This window comes from Gracilinanus agilis, chromosome 2 (genome assembly GCF_016433145.1).
Source record: "Gracilinanus agilis isolate LMUSP501 chromosome 2, AgileGrace, whole genome shotgun sequence".
In the NCBI taxonomy this organism is placed as follows: domain Eukaryota; kingdom Metazoa; phylum Chordata; class Mammalia; order Didelphimorphia; family Didelphidae; genus Gracilinanus; species Gracilinanus agilis.
This window is the reverse complement of record NC_058131.1, coordinates 103255401-103272701: the sequence shown is the minus strand read 5'-3', so window position 1 is coordinate 103272701 and position 17301 is coordinate 103255401. Positions and strand designations below refer to the sequence as shown.

General features: G+C 34.3%; 1 pseudogene; it reads right to left on the bottom strand.

Annotated features, from left to right (window-relative positions):
* Window positions 1–2379: 2379 nt before the first annotated feature.
* LOC123233336 lies at window positions 2380–2827 on the bottom strand (annotated as a pseudogene).
* Window positions 2828–17301: the final 14474 nt, after the last annotated feature.

Sequence of the window (17301 nt, the reverse complement as noted above, 5' to 3'; positions counted from 1 at the left end):
GCTCTCTTGGAGATAGCTGAGGAAGCATTGGTGTGTTAACATCATCATTCATAAATTACTGCCTTCCGGCAGGGTGATTCCTGAAGAATTAGCCACCTAGGTGAATTGAAAATACCTGGCAGAGACCATAGATCACTTCTACTCAGAAATATTTTATCAACCAGGGTCTGACATTTACCCTTAGTTAGTAAATAAGGATCAGTGCAGATGAAGAGTCTGTTGTTCACACTTTATGTTGGAATTTCAATTTTACTTTTTCCTCTCTTTTTATGGACGGGGGAAGACTGTATCTGTGCCATGAATCCCACTGAACTATTCGAAAACTGGCCTTCATTTTGGACCCTGAACAGGCTTCTGAACCTTCAGAACCTCAATCTCTAGAAAGATATTGGGAAAAAATTAATTTAATCCAATTGGCCATTCATTAAGGGGCATGATTATATGTTGATAGAGGGGTTAATTTGTTGGTGGGAAAGCTTAAAATGAACATTGACAAAAAGAGTTTAAAATTTTTACTGTGGGTTTCATTCTACCCTGCCATCCTTTTCTCAGTTCTCTCTTTAGTAGGAACAATCAATATTTGACTGACTTTGTTACTTAAAGAAGGGGAATTACTTTACTGATGAATAAAAAGGTAGAGTTTAAATAAACATCATATTGATATCTAAGAAAGGCTTTCTGGACAGATAATTATTTTTTATTTTCTAAAAAAAAAACAATCACCCACTTTCACTTGTATCTTTTTGACTTGAAAGTGTAATGGGAAATTTTTCTGCTTTTCTCTTTTAGAATCAGAGAATCAATAAAATTAGAAGGAAATTTAAGAGATTATCTAATCTAGTCTCTTCATTTTCCAAAAAAAGAAATCTAGAGCATGAAGTTATTCCCTCAAGGTCACTCACTCAGCTCATTAGTGATGTAGCTGGAAATTAAACCTAGATTTCCTGTCTCCACATATTCATCCTTTCCCTTACAACATGCTGTCTCTTTCCTTAACTTGTTATATAAAAGCTTGGGCTATAGCTAGGGAATCTGGATTCATCTCCTATTCATCTCTTCTCTTATTAGAAATGGATAGAAAAAAAGAGAACAAGACAAAGTCTCTTCTGATGTTCATAGGAAAAAGGGGCTGCATAATGCATACTCTTTAGGTTGAAATTAGAAGGCAGACTAAGCTCATATAATTGTTTCAGCATATAGCAGCTATAGGATCCTTCTCTGTGTACTTCATTAATATAACTAGATGAGGTGGTAATCCCAGTCCTACTACTTATTAATTTACATGATCCAGAGGTTATTATTAAAGTCTCTTGGTTTTATATTTTTCATCTCCAGAATGTTCAAGATAGACAAGTAGCCAAAACCAACCAGCTTTCCAAAAGAAAATAAAAAGTGTGCCTGACATAGTTTAAAATTTAATCTTCACTGTTAATACTTTCTTAAACGTAGACATTCAACAAAAACATATATCAATCCTGGATTACATGTTTTTTTTTTAATTTCTGAGGTATAAATAATCTCAATGAAAATTTAGCAGTGACCATAGCTGGCTCTAACATAACACAAATTTCAGTGATCTATTATTACCTGGGTAGAAAAAAAGTCATTCATTAGGAAAACCAGAGGGTTATCCCAGTCAGTAGAATAAATGAAGGAAATAAATTAGGGTCTTTAAAGTTAGAAGTCAACAGGAACATAGTACAAGTCACTCATTGTGTCCCTCTTATACTCTTATAGAGTTTACCTTTACTAGATGTTCTGGACTTAACTCTTTTCCATCTCCTCCATCATCCTCAAAACTAAACCCTCCTGGCTTCCAATCTATCAAAAGTCTAATTTTTTAGATAACAGAAGTTAACCATATCTCTTTATTTATACTGAAATGTTAATATGTTAAGGGTCTGTGGAGGCAGCATGGTGTTTTGGAAAGACTTGATGCCATTTAACATCTGGGTTTGCAATCTGGTTTAGACACTTACTAGGTAAATGTGCCTAGGCAAGTCACTTAGCCCTGTTTGCCTCAATTTCCTCATATATAAAAAAGCTTAGAGAAGTAAATGGCAAAATACTCTAGGATCTTTCTTTTCTTTCTCTTCTCTTCTCTTCTCTTCTCTTCTCTTCTCTTCTCTTCTCTTCTCTTCTTTTTTTTTTTTGCCTGAACAGCAAGAATCTTTTACCAAGTGTCCAGACAGGTTGTTAGTAACTCAAAGACAGAAATTGCATTTCTGCCAAGCTTGTAATCTATAAGATTGTTTTTAAAATATTTTATGGAAGCTTCATTAAGACTTATTCATCAAGCTATTTGATAGTTAGTATGTATGTAATTTGCCTTAGTTTCTATCTCCAATTTCTGCTTCCAAGACAATAGCATAGGCAGCTTTACTGAAGGCTACAGGTATTTCTTTGACCATTTGAGTCTTTGAAGAGTGGTCACATTTGAGGAGGATACATCTCTAAGTAAAGAATTAGCTTGCTATTAAAGGCTCCACAACATTTTTGTCTTATGAACTGCACTGCATCCCATACTTCATTCCTCCTTTGGTTAGTGCAAGGGCAACAAGCCCTGGAGCTCTCCCAAGACCTTCAATGAGTGAACAGCAATGCAACCATGAAGCTCATCACGATGTTTAGTTTTCACCAGGTTTAGCCAGTTATCAACAATCTGGTTGGATGGTGGTGCTCTGTCATCAAAAGGCCAATCCAGAACCTGGATGCCTTCTTTTCCCACAAGGGCTGTGCCATAAATAGCTTTACATATTCTTACAACTGTGACTCCATACTCCTTAAGTTCTATGAATTTGTTTAAGGTTACATTGGTTGGATTGGAAAATTAAGTAATACTCAGTAAAGTTATGAAAGGATTACAAGTTTGAATACAGAAGTGATGAAAAGAAACTGAAGTCTCCTTCACTATACTCCACTTGAAATTCTCAGTGCTTTAAGAATGAAGTTGAGAGCAATGGGAAATGAAATGAACCTCCTAACAAGAAGCAGCAATTCTTCAATCCAGTAATACTGAGGCAAAAGAAAGGCAGTGCACTGAGGTTTAGCCCCTCCAGGTCAGAACTCTTGTAAAATGCTCTGCCAATTTCAAATTGTGTCCAGGTTTACCTCTCTTAAGGGGGCTTCTTGGTAGAGTAGTAATGAATTTCTATAGTTCACTTGTCTGTGTAGAGGTAGTACTGTGCCTACCAATAGTCTCCACTGCCCTTCAGAAACTCCATAAATGTGTGACCAAGAACACCACAGAACTGAGGAATATCTTTACTCATGGAAGATTTTGGCTTAATCATACAGCCGGTCCCAAGGTGGAGGTGGCACAGCTGGCAGTGGTGTCAGCCTTTTGGATCTTTCCTGAGAAAACCTCAAATGGGGTCATGAAGAGTCAGACATGCCTGAAAAATTATTGAACATCCACTTGAATCCCATATGATACAACGAGGTCATTTGTTAAAATAGAAACAATTTTGCGTAAGATTAAGGGAATGTACTTTGTATAATATTAACCAAATACTCTTGACTCTCCTTGTCCAAGGTGAATAGTCATGAAGTTTAATTTGCACTTGTCTTCTTGAAGCTGGAAAAAGTCTAAAATATCTATAGAGGATCCCTTAATCTCTATGGATCCTTTACTTCTTTTTTCTAAATGAGTCTTTGAAACAACAGTAAAAAATGTCAAGTTAAATAATAGAAATTAACTATTGTAAAATTTAAGTTAATATCGAATAACTCCAAGCATTATATTTTATAAAGTTTATTAATAATTACTCAAAGTAGAAGAAATAAAAGAACAAAAGTAAAAGCCTGAGTAAAGCCATGTGAATAAAATTCTCCTGCCTGGCACTCACCCAGCTGCCACAGCCACGTTCTGGGAAGAAGAGCAGGAGGGCAGAGCTACACAAAACTTATTTCTTCTCTATGTTAGTTACATTACATAGATATGTAACATATGCTGGGAGAGTCCCCAGAGAGAGAATTCTAATTACGCAGTGAAAACTCTTGAAATACAGATTACTAATCCAAAGGCTAGTCATCAACAAACTAGCTTGGCATTTTTGCAGAGTCAAGAAGATGTTCTGTTCTTCAGGGAAGAAGCTGAGTTATGGCCAGGACATTCTGACAGATTCTTAGTCTTAGTCTTAGAAATTCTGTGCAAATCAGTTGGATTCACTGAGATATATTGAGGCTATACATTTCTCCATTTCTCCATTTGTATAGGTGACTTGAAATTCATTTTTTAAGTGAAATGTTAACTGGTAAAAGTTAGAGATAGCCTCTGTTAATTTGTGGTGAGCTATCAAAAATATTGATAATCATGTCATGACACAATTATACATTTCTTCTTCTGATTTATTATATTGAAACATTTTACTGAATAGGGATTTGTTCTAGATAAGGATGCTCAGATGTTCTCTGTAAACCCCAATATTTCCCGTTTTCTAACACAAAATAATTACTTTTATGATCTCTCAATCCAGGGCCATTTTTACAGGCTTCCTGTTCATTCTAGAATAATGATTAAATAATTTTAAAATTAAAATATTAAAATATATGAACATATTTATGTATATATTGACATACAGAAACACCTATAAATACATACTCACATATATATGTACACGCATAAATAATCTGTTTCATCAAGCTTTCTTCCAAAATAAAATGATGGATAAACTTTGAATCCTTAAAAATGCCATGCAGAATCAGAAATAAAAAATTGGTAAATATTATCCTCAGAGGTTTGCAAATAATATCCCAAGTTCATAACCCCAAAGTTTCAAGAAGATCATAAAGAAAAATCCCTTGGATGCTAGCAGGATTCACTGCAGAGATGGTGTTAACTATGTGAATTGAGGAGCTTAAGTAAAAGGTCATAAAAGAGTACCACTAAACAGCATCATTGATTTCTCTAGCTGAAAACTTTCATTTTAGAGGCAAGGAAACTGAGGCATATAAAGATAATGTGCTTGCATAAGATTGCAGAACTAAACCCTTTACTTAATCTCTCAGTTTCTACACTAATTAATTCATATCCCTTAAGTGTTTGGAATCCCAGTAAATACACCCATGTATTAACCAAATTGGATCTCAAAAGCAAAGGTTTTATAGTAGGTATCATTCAAGAGTACATAATAAAAATACACACTTATTCATAGACACATTTTCAGCTTTTAGGTACTGCTTACAAATGTCTTAAAGATAACTTCAGTCAAACCAAAAGCAATAAAAAAAAATGTGCCCTTACTGCCCGAAGCTTTCTATAGAATTATGAATGGAGTACTGAATTTTGAGTTGAGAAGAACTAAGATCAAATCCTTGCTAAGAGACTTGTGACCTTGGACAAATTATTTTAAGTTCGCTCACCCTTAACTTTTAATCTATAAAATTGTGATTTTAATACATGTAGACACAGACATACTGTGATGATCAGATGAAGCAATGTATATTAAGTGAGTTGTACAAATTTGAAACTAAATATAAATATCAGCTATTATTATTAAAACTAATAATAATATTTATTTTCATTTGATTCTTTTTTACTTTTTACTTTCTTCTAACCATTGCAATTGATTCTGATTACTATACTAAAAGCAGATATGGCATAGAAACACTGTAATAGAAAAATCAAGATCCACAATCATTCCTTTTAACTTTATCAATAGAGAGGTTTCAAGTTCATGAGAAGAGTGATACATTACCCTTCAATAGTTTGTAAATAACTCCCCATTTTATTTTTCTCCAGAGTAAAAATGTGCAGTACCATTATCTTTATTTTTTAATATTAAATCATTGTATGACTTGGGAAAAAATCTCCAAAAAATATTGTGATAATTAGAGGGTACCTTTTAAGTCAGTTTTAGACCAGACTCCAACTCATATTAATCCATTCATGTGCCAGAATTCAGTAGAATCCATATACTATTTAAACATTTATTTAAACTCAATTCTAATCCCATAATTCAAATACCATTTTTATTTTTTCTTATTATCCTGTATATTATGATTTAACTAAGGCAAGGATTTTTTCTCTAGAAATATAGTCCAGTATTTAAAGGAGAATAATGATTTTTACAGTGGCCCCCCAAAAAGGCAATATGCCACTCATGCCCAATGTGCTAAATGGACTTTTTCTTCATTTGCTACTTTATGAATACATTCTATATTCTTGTAGATTATGTACAGGTCAATATGATTAATGTCAGTGTTTTAGGGAAGAGACAATTGGACTTAACCTCCTCTTTAGTAAGGAGAGTACTTTGTGGTAAGGGTATAGGTGAACCAAATAAAAATGATTGGTATATATCAATATTCATTTCCTTCAGTTCCAAACTAAAACCAAACAAAGTATAATGTCAAATAATCCAGAGAATTTCCAAGTATACTAGTATTCTCTGATCATAGGATTTAAAGGCAGAAAAGAACTGAAAGATTCTAGTCCAAACTTCATTTTCTTGATATGAAGAAAATGAGACCAAGATAAGTTTAATGATCTACCAATTGTTACCCAAGTAGTAAATGGGAGAGTCAGGCTTTGAATCTTGTTCCTCTGACTCCAAGACCATTGCTCTTGATACTATGTTATGATGCATTTGTGTAATGATAAAAGAAAAAGAGTAATATATAATTTTTAAAAAATAACACTACTGCACTCTGATTTAGATGTAAATTTGCCAGAAACATTTTAAATTTTGTTTAATATTAACTTAAATCCAAGCATTTCTAATTTAGAGAAATGCCCAAATCAATATATCCACTATCACACTTCTCTATTCCCCATGCTCTTTCTCTTCCACAAGAAAAACTGGCATGCAATTTATTAGGAATCTTAACCAAAGAAAAAGTCACAATGTATTAAATGTAGTTTGGGAGTTTGCTTTATTGAATAGAGTTGTTCTGCCTTAATAGAAAGTTAGTTATTTACAAAATGCTCAATTCCATCATAGAGTACTACCTCTTCAATTATTTGATGGAGCAATCAAAGGGAATTCCTCCTAAATCAATACTCTATTTCCTACACAATGGGGAAAAGAGGTACTGCATTTAAATGGCCCTAAGGGAATGGGGGAAACAATGGCCTTAATAACACAATTGATATTTTTGTTTCCTAATATTATTACTTTCTTTAATTAATTTTCCTGGATAATAGTGATCATTCTTGATATCTATATGTGTTCCCACTAAAAGGAAAAACTGGGAAGTAAGTTTAACTAGAGTATATATTTATTACTATTTTTTTTAGTTTACCTAAAAAGGAATGCTTTTTTAAAAATATGCTTCAGCAATCTGCTTCTAAGAAAGACTCAATTAAGGCATTTTTATAAATTCCATGACAACCTATGTAAATTAATATATAAAATTCTGTTTAATTATATGTGAGAGTAAGTGAATCAGAATTGTTTTACATTTCAACCATAAAAGTTTTGATATTTTAGGACTTACTGCATGTCTACTGCCTTGGATCTCATAGAGATGGGGGCTGGGGAAGGGTCTTTAATAACTATTCCTATACAATACCCTAAAATATTGGTTTTATTTGGTTTTTGATAATTATTTTTATAATATTGATCAGTTAATCAATATTTAAATAAATAAGTAAACATTTATTAAGGCCTTACTATATGCCAGACACTATGCTAAGCACCAGGGATACAAAAAATAAAGGCAAAACATATAAATTCCAGTCCCCAGAGGGCTTGTATTATAACAAGTAAGACAACATGCAAACAGTTATATATAAAGTGATTAATAGAAGCACTGGATGTTAGAGAGGTTGGAGACAGTTTCATTCAGAAAATGGAATTTTAGTTAATTGGAACTTAAAGAAATTCAGGTTTTTAGTGGTTGGAGCAGAGGAGACAGAGCATTCTAGGCATGGAGGACAGATAGAGAAATCTCCAGAGTCAAGAGATGGAGTGGTACATTTAGGAGGCCAGGGTCAATGAATCAAATATTATGCATTGACAGTAAAATATAAGAATATCGGAAAAGTAGAGGGCTAGGTTACAAAGTGTTATGAATGCCAAATATCATTTTTGCATTTGCTCTTGGAGGCAATAGGAAGATACCAGAGTTAATAAAGTGTGTGTGTGTGTGTGTGTGTGTGTGTGTGTGTGTGTGACATGATCATACTGGCATATTAGGAAAATCATTTTAGTGGCTGAATGGAAGATGGATTAAAGTGGGGAAAGACTTGAGGAAAACAGACCCACTAGCAGGATCTTACAATAATCAAGCTGTGAAATGGGGACTTCCATATAAATGATGATAATGTCAGAAGAGAGAAGGGGACATATTTAAGAGATATTGCAAAAGTGAAATGAGAAGGTCTTGACAATAGCTTGGATACCGAGAATGTCAGATACTGAGGAATCCAGGATGACTTTCTTATGTGAGCCTGGTGGAGTGAGAGTTTAAAAAGTCTGAAAGGTAATTGCAGAAGTGAAGCTGGAGGTCAACAGAGAATTTGAGGCAAGATAGGTAGATTAGAGAATCCTCTGCATTGAGATGGTAATTAAATCTATGGGACCTGATGAGATCACCAAGTAAAGTAGAAATAAGAAAGAAGGATCAGGACAGTATCTGGAGGGAAACCTATAGTTAGAAGGTGTGATCTGGATGAAGATCCAACAAAGGGGAAGGAACAGTCAGATAGGAAAATTGGGAGAGAGTGTTGTCATGAAAACCTTCAAAGAAGAAAGTATCAATCTGTTGGAGGATATAGGAATGAATGGAATAATTTGAAAAAATAGAGGGGTTTGCCTTGGTCATGCCTTGGTCATTCCATCATATGAGTCAGGAGTGAAGGAGAAAGTAGCAGAAAGCACCTGAGTCATATGAGATGAGGAGGGAATGAGTTCTCAACAAATGGCATCAACTTTTTTTCTGTAAAATCTGAGACAAAGTTCTCACCTGAGAGAAGAGAAGAGGGAGCCATGTGAAGTTTGAAAAGGGATGAAAAGATTTGGAAAAGCCACTCTGGAGTGATAAGGGGTATAGTTGGATTCACAGTCTATAGGAAGGGATCAGTTGAGGTTTCATAACAAAATTTTAGTGGACCCATTCAAAGTGATTGAATGATATTCTTTATCTTTGTTCATCAGCATGTGAGTAGGAGCAAAAGTCACACATAATGGTATTGATCTGAGGTTAAGGGGTAATTGATGTTATGATAAGTGTATTAGAGATTCAAGAAAGAATGCCTGTAGAGTTGAATTGATTTACTGATGATTCAAGTTAGAGAGAAGAGAAGAGACTGGCTAGTGCAAGTGAGATGGCCTGTTGGAGAATTGAGTTGATAAGAGATTGGAAAACCCAATGTAATTTGAGAAAATATTTTCAGTTCTTTGCAAGTGACAATATAAAAATGCTCTTTGATTCCGTGATGCAAAAATAATTTTCCAAATAAATAATAATAGTAAAGATAGTCTTTGACTCCATGACTAACTCTCATAATAGATAAATTAAGAAAAACATACTCAGATAAAGTCACAAACATACTCCAAGGCAAAAAAGAAGCATTAAAGATTATTACCAAAATAGTTTCTTCTGCTAATCTGTTATTTAAATCCCTTCCCATCTAGTCCTCCTCACCCCACCCCACACCCCATGTTATACTCACCACTATCCAAGAACTCTTCTGAAACTGGCAGTATAATTGTTCAAATTACTTCCCTGAAAGAGGTTCTAATATGAGTAACTTTGTATAATTTTATCACAGTATAATAGTTTAGAATTATCCAATGTATACCAGGGGATCTCTTCTATTTAGTATTTAGATTCTCTCCCACAATGTCAACCAAACTCAACCTCAGCTTTTTTTTCTAAATCTGCATATTTGCTACTACTTTAGTACATCCAAGCAATCACAATATGTGTAAACTTTGTGTATCTGAGAAAGGAAGAAGGCAATGACCATGGCCTTGTCTTAATCTTCTCTTTTCAAGTCAAAATGCCCCCAATTTCGGACTTCCTTTGAGATTCTCATAGCTCTTTGATCTGGATGAAATAAATCAACATCCATTCATTCAGTGTTTATTTGATATTCACTGAACAAATTTCACTGTTTTTAGTTCATGAAAAAATTAATATCAATAAAATGCAGTTATTGACTCCCAAGATAGATAATTATTGTCTTTACTAATTGTATCATTTAGAGCAAACTAAGTTGTTGCTCTACACCACATTTTCTTCATATTTAAAATTAAAAGCAAGATTTGTGATTTCTTTTGTTCTTTCTAGCATGAATTTATGATTATATGATATATTTTATAAATGAATATAAGCCTGGAAAGATAAACTTAGAATCATGGTAAAAAGCCCTGAATGCCACACTACAGAGTATTTACTCATGTTTTCAATAAGTTACACAAATATTTTAAGAGTGGAGTGCTTTGGTCAGAATTTAGCATGATCATTATTACTCAGGCAACATAAACATAGGGGAAATTAGAGAAAATACAGTTGGGTATAAAAGATTGAATTAGATTGTCACTGTTAGAACTGATCCAACAATTCTGGATGGCAATTTAGAACTAAGCCCAAAGGGCACTAAAAGAATGCCTGCCCTTGGTCCAGTCATACCACTGTTGGGTTTATACTCCAAAGAGACAATAAGGAAAAAGACTTGCCCCAAAATGATTATAGCTTCACTCTTTGTGGTGGCAAAAAATTGGAAAATGAGGGAAAATTGGTGACTAATCAGAATCAACTGACTGCCCCTTAGGCAGTACTATGAGAAGTGTCTATTGTGATTAGACATGCAAATTAGGAGGGAGGCACAGGAAGTGACACATAAGTGACCCCTTTAAAAGGAGAAGGTCCTCAGTCAGCTGGAGTCTTTGGTTGAAGAGGGTGTCTGGTGACAGACATCTTCTGGTTCATGGAGGAGTGTTAGAATGCTGAGACCCTGGTGAGACTGCTTTAAATATCTTCTTTGAATTCCATGTGGTGAGTTAAAGACTGACTAGATCTTCCTGAACTTCTCTTAAGAAAATTCTTTTAGTAGACTTTGTGAATGAAGTTTTGCTCCATTCATCTCTGGGCCTCTAATTCTCAGCTGAGGGTTATGATCTACCTGGAATAATTAGAGGATTGTAATAAATTACCTACTGGGTTAAATTCTTATTTCCTTATTTCCTCTCTTCTTAATTGTAAATAAACTTCCATAAAAATCAATTTTGACGAGATTATTCTTAATTGAAGATTAATAATAGTTCAATCCTCTGGCAACCATCTTTTAATATATTGAACCCAAAAAACCCCTTTTCCCCCATTATACTCCCCCACTCCCCCTTTGGTTTTTCCCTCTCAACTTCCCTGTAGGGTAAGATAGAATTTGATACCCCAAAGGATCTAGATGCTCTTCCTTCTCAGAATTGATTCTACTGAGAGTAAGGTTTAAGTATTACCTTTTAGCACTCTCTTCCTCTCCTTTTTGTAATAGTATTCTTCCCCACCCCACCCCCACCCCATGCACCTCTCTATATGGTATATAATTTGTCCTATTTTTATTCTTCCTTCAAGTTGCTCTTGGTGCCATCTTCTATTCCCCACCCCACTTTTTTACATATCATCTTAAACTACTTAGTAACCCAACCACTACCTATGAATAATTCTTCTAACTACTATGATAGTGAAAACAGTTTTTTAGAGTTACAAATATTATTTTTCTGTATAGGAATATAAAGAATTTGACCTTGCTGAAGCACTTAAAAATTTTCCCCCTCTTTTTTATTTACATTTTCATGTTTCTCTTTAATTCTGTATTTGGACATCAAAATTTCTGTTTAGTTCTGGTCTTTTCTTTAAAAATACTTGGAAAATTTCTATTTTGTTAAATGCCCATACTTTTCCCTGGAAGTATATAGTCAAATGATGGGTAGGTGATCCTTGGTTGTTGACCCAATTCTCTTCCCTTTCTGAATATCATATTCCAAGCCTTTTAGCATGGAGGCTGCCAGATCTTGTGTAATCCTGACTGGGATTACTTGATATCTGAATTGTCTCTTTCTGGCTTCTTGCCATATTTTTTCTTTAGCTTGGAAGCTCATGAATCCAGCATTTAGATTCTTGGTGTTGTCTTTTGATGACTTAATGTAAAGGGTGATCTATAGACTCTTTCAATGTCTATTTTCCCTCTTCTTCAAGAATAACGGCAATTTTTTGGATAAATTCTTGTAAAGTGATGTCAAAGCTTCTGTTTTTTTCTCAGTTTTCAGATAGACCTATGATTCTCAAATTGTCTTTCCTGGACCTGTTTTCCAGGTCTATCATCTTCTCAAGGAGATATTTCATGTTTCCTTCTATTTTGTCATATTATTTATTTCGCTTTATTAATTCTTGCTCTCTTGTGAGATCATTAGCTTCTACTTGCCCAAGTCTAGTCTTTAAAGACTTGTTTTTAGCTATGATTTTTTGATTTTCATTTTCATTTTGGTCTAACCTGCTCTTCCTGGCTTCCAGCAGGTCAATTCTAGTCTCCAATTTGCTTATTATTTCATGTGATTTCTGTGCCTCATTTTCCAAGTGTGAGATTCTGTGTTTTAAACTGTTATTTTCCTTTTGAATTATTTGCATTTCTTTCTTCCACTTTTCTTCCCATTGTTCCTCCATATTTCTTACTTGGTTCTTGAACTCCAATTTGTCCTTGAGAACTTGTGACCAATTTCCATTTTTTTTGAAACTTTGGATATATTTGCTTGTTTATCACTCTTTGTTTTTACCTCTGTACTCTGCTAATTTTCTCCATAGAAGTTATCTGATATCAGATGTTTTCTGTGTTATATTTTACTTTTTTTGGTAGTTTTAGATTGTCATTCTTGGGTGTTGGTGGCCATTGCTGTGTTAGTTTTATCTTCCCTTCTCAACCAAAAGTCTGAATGAGAAGAGCAGGCACCATTTGGTGTGGCAAGCTATAAGGCAGTTTTTGCCCTAAGGCTATTTTTTGAGTCTCCTTGGCTTCTTTTGTGGGCAGCCTGCCTCTTTGCTATCTCCATCCCAATGCTCCACATGTCTCAAGACTTGCTTCCAAGGCTCTGCTCTGCCCTCAGGAGTAAGACTGTGGTATCCTCAGCCAACTCCCAAGAATTTAGAGATTCCCCTGGCCTTTTCTCTGACTCTGGTGCGGTAGGTTGTGTGTGTGTGTGTGTGTGTGTGAGTGTGTGTGTGTGTGTGTGTGTGTGTGTGTGTGCACGTGTGTGTGTGATCAGCTCGCACTTTGGTAGGTGTAATTTTACCCCCTTATAGTGTGGAAATGCCCACACCCTACCTAATTTCAAGGCTGTGCCCTATGGTAGAGTACCTTTCCTCATCTGATTTTGATCTTTGTCCTTTTGAATTACTTTCTTGTGATCAGTAGTAGTACAATTCATGAAGTTCCTTCTACACAGCAGCTATCTTAACCTGGAAGACCTAGATTTGAATTCTTATCCAATGTTCTGTCTATTATATATACCCAACTTGGCTTCAAGTGGAGAATATGTTTCTCTTTTTTCTTTTCCTTTAAAGTTTAAATTATATTTTATTTTCCCCTTAATTACTTGTAACTTTATATCCTGGCACTTTGCTAAATTTATTATTTTTAACTTGTTTTTTAGTGTAATCTTTAGGTTCTCACAAGTATATTATCATATCATCTATAAGGAGTAATAGTTTTATTCCTTCATTGCCTATTCAAATTTTTTCAATTCCTTTTTCTCCTCTTGTTGCTATAACCAGTATTTCTAGTACAATATTGAATAATAGTTAGTAGTGATATTGGTCATCCTTGCTTCACCCCTGATCTTTTTGGGCAGGCTTCTAGTTTATTCCCATTGCACATAACTTCTTGGTAATGGATTTATATGGATACTATTTATCTTTTGAAGGCCATCTCCATTAAGTTCTATGCTCTTTAATGTTTTAAATAGGAATGGATATTATATTTTATTAGACTTTTTCTGCATCTATTGAAATATCCTTAAAATTTATGTTGGTTTTGTTATTGATGTAATCAATTATGCTGATGGTTTTCCTAATATTGAACCAGCCTACATTCCTGGTATAAATCCCACTTGGTCATAGTATCCTTGTGTTACTGTAGTCACCTTGCTAATATTTTATTTAAAAGTTTTGCATCAATATTCATTAGTGTCAACAGTCCATAGCTTTCTTTTTTTTATTCTTCCCTGTTTAGGTGTCAGAATCATATTTGTGATATAAAAGGAGTCAGGTAGGACTTGTTCTATGGTTTATTCATTTTATTTTTCTGAGATTGCATTATTTATTTTTTTTACTTCCTCTTCTGCTAATCTAGAAAATTTAAAATTTTACAAACATTTATCATCAATTTTATTTACATATATTTATAAGCATACAATTGGGTAAAATAGTTTCTAATAATTGTTTATTGTCTTTGTATCCATAATCCTAACACAGGTGAGGTGCTTAATACATACTTATAGAATTTTTTAAAAATTGCCTAGCAGTGATGAGAATGTCATCATAAAAAAAAACCTGGACAGAAGAGACAATGTGGAATTACATTCAACAAGATTTGCCATTATCATCTAATTAGACAAGGGGAGAAAGGAAAGGAAGATGTAAAAGATAAATCTTAGAATTCCAAACCACTTGATAGGAAGGATAGTGAGACTATCAACAGAAATAGGAAAATACATAGAGGCAATATTCCCATTTGTTAAGTTGTTTACTCTGAGTAGTATTTAGGATCATTGATTGGTAGCTTTGCTCATATGCTAAACTGATCCCAGCAAGCTGAGAGAGATGCGGTATTATGGGACTTAGGAGATGACTATATTATAGAAACATCCTGTTGTGGCAAAGGGCTGTTTTTGATTTCCCTGAAGAGAGATAACCATTTGTGTGTTTCTATGTATTGTACATTAATTTGATATATTAGATAGATTTCAACAGAAATTACAATTGTTAGCCTGATGTTTCCTTAATATTCTTTAGGGGTTTTTCATGTAGTTATGTCTAGGCACTGAAAATATACCATGGCTTAGTAATTAGTACATTCCTTAGAGACTTTCCGTCTGCTCTCCGCCCTAACTCTGTCTTACCCTGTCACTTTTAGGGAAAAAATGAATATTCATTAGTCTGCGCTTTCTGGAGTACTTTCTACTTTCTACTTTCTGACTGATATATATTCTTGCAAAATTTAGAATAAAATAATTAAATCTTTAAGAGACAGGACCAAATAGGAAGAGAATCTTCACACTTTTCTGAAAAAAATTCTTAGTCTTTTTAGAATCTCCTACATAAATTGATCTATTTTATTTCATAATCTCTTTGATACTGGCCCATGAATTAAAAATGTTGTTTAAGTTAAGAATTTCATGACATACCTTAAAATAGCAAGAAATATACTAGAGTGTCATTAAATTACCCCAAGGAATCAATTCACTTTTCTCTATGCCTTCATTTACTTACATAAAAATTGAAGGAAAGGAATTTCATGATTCATATGACCATTTTAATATTATAAGCCACTATTTGTTCTTTAATTTATAAATGAGGGACCTGAGGACTAGAAAGACACACAGGCTCTCATGAAGTACTTCAAATCCAACTTTCTAATCTTTAATTCAGCTTTCTTTTACTATTATATATTGTTTTTCCTTCAAGCTCCACTCCTATAGGCCTATGAACTATCATGGAGAAATCTCAGGATTTTTTTTTCCTCTCATTCATTCTTTCAACTCATACATTAAAAATCTACTGGGCATAAATCAATTTGCAAAAAATAATAATAATACAGAGGCATTTAAGTGGCTCATTGATTAGAGAGCCACAGCTAGAGAGGAGAACTGGGTTCAAATGTGGGCTCAGACACTTTCTGACTCTATTAACCCAGGCAAGCAACTTCAACTCAAGTTACCTCGCCCTTATTGCTTTTCTGCCTTGGAACTAATACTTTGTATTGATTATAAGTTGGAAGGTAAGAGCTAAAGAAAAAAAAAAAAAAAAAAAAAAAGATCTAATCAATGTTATATGGTGGCCTAGAAGAAACCATGGGTTCTACATTCTTTTGCCAACAAAGGCCAAGCTATAGGAGGTTCAATTAAGGAAAAAATGAGAATATTATGACATACTTGGGTCATTTGTCTAAGAATTTATCTAAGTAAATTTGGAGTTGCTTATTTCTAGGTTGACTTCATGTTAATTAAATTTTTGGACACAACAAATTTAAGAGAAATTCTGATGTAATGGCAGTGGCACTAGTGGCTAGAGAGCCAATAAACCCCAGCAAATAAATTGGGGAATATTGAAGAAATCAGACCAGGAAGGCAAAGTAAGAAACACTTGAAGCCTGCCAATAAGCCTCTAAATGAACACAAAAGAAGTAAAATGCCTCAAAACAAATCCTGGAAATATAGAACCAACAAAAGGAGGGATGAAGCAGTGCTCTGGTGCAGAACAACATGGAGTGATAGCAAGGAGGACACTGGGGTATGAGGAGACAGTCCTAAACAAGCTTCAGCAGACTTCGGATATGATATAATGAAATGGCAGAGAAAGAGCATAGCCAGCCTGGTCTAGCCTCAGCAGAGTAAGAACAGATACCAATGCAATATAGAATAAGTAGCAGTGGGAGGAAAATGACCCTGCATAGTCCACTTGGAACAGATTTTTGGCATAACCCAGTATAGGTATCAGTGGGAGGAACTCAGCCCAAGAAGCTATAGTCTCAGTGGGATTAGGCAGAATTCAAATCTAGCCAGCTCAATTGAGCAGCTGCAAACCTCCACAGAGCAGGTCAACCAGGCTGCCTTCCCAGAGTGCTCAGTCAGAGACCCAGACATCTGAGCCAATTCCATGCACAATACAAGTGTAGTACAGTACTCTATTCACTCCAGGAACAAAGCTAGCTTCAGTATATAGACAAAAATCAAGGGGAAAAAATAAACCCCCAAATGAGCAAAAGACAGAGAAAAAGCCTTATACTAGAAAAAACCCTTAACCCACATTACATCTGTTTCCAAACTTTATAATTTCTACTATCATAACATCTTAAATATGCCCCTTTTAGAGGGGAAGGGGGTGGCATAGAGGATAGAATATTTGGTCTAGAGCCAGGAAGACTTCATTTCAAATTTGGCCTCAAATACTAGCTGTGTAACCATGGGAAAGTCACTTTACTCTCTCCCTCAGTTTCCTCAGAAGCATAATAGAAATAATAATAATAATAACTACCTCTGAAAGTTTTTGTAAGAATCAAATGAAGTATTTGTAAAATATTTGGCACAGTGCTTTGCACATATTAGTTGCTAATAAATATCCATTCCATTCCTTACTTCT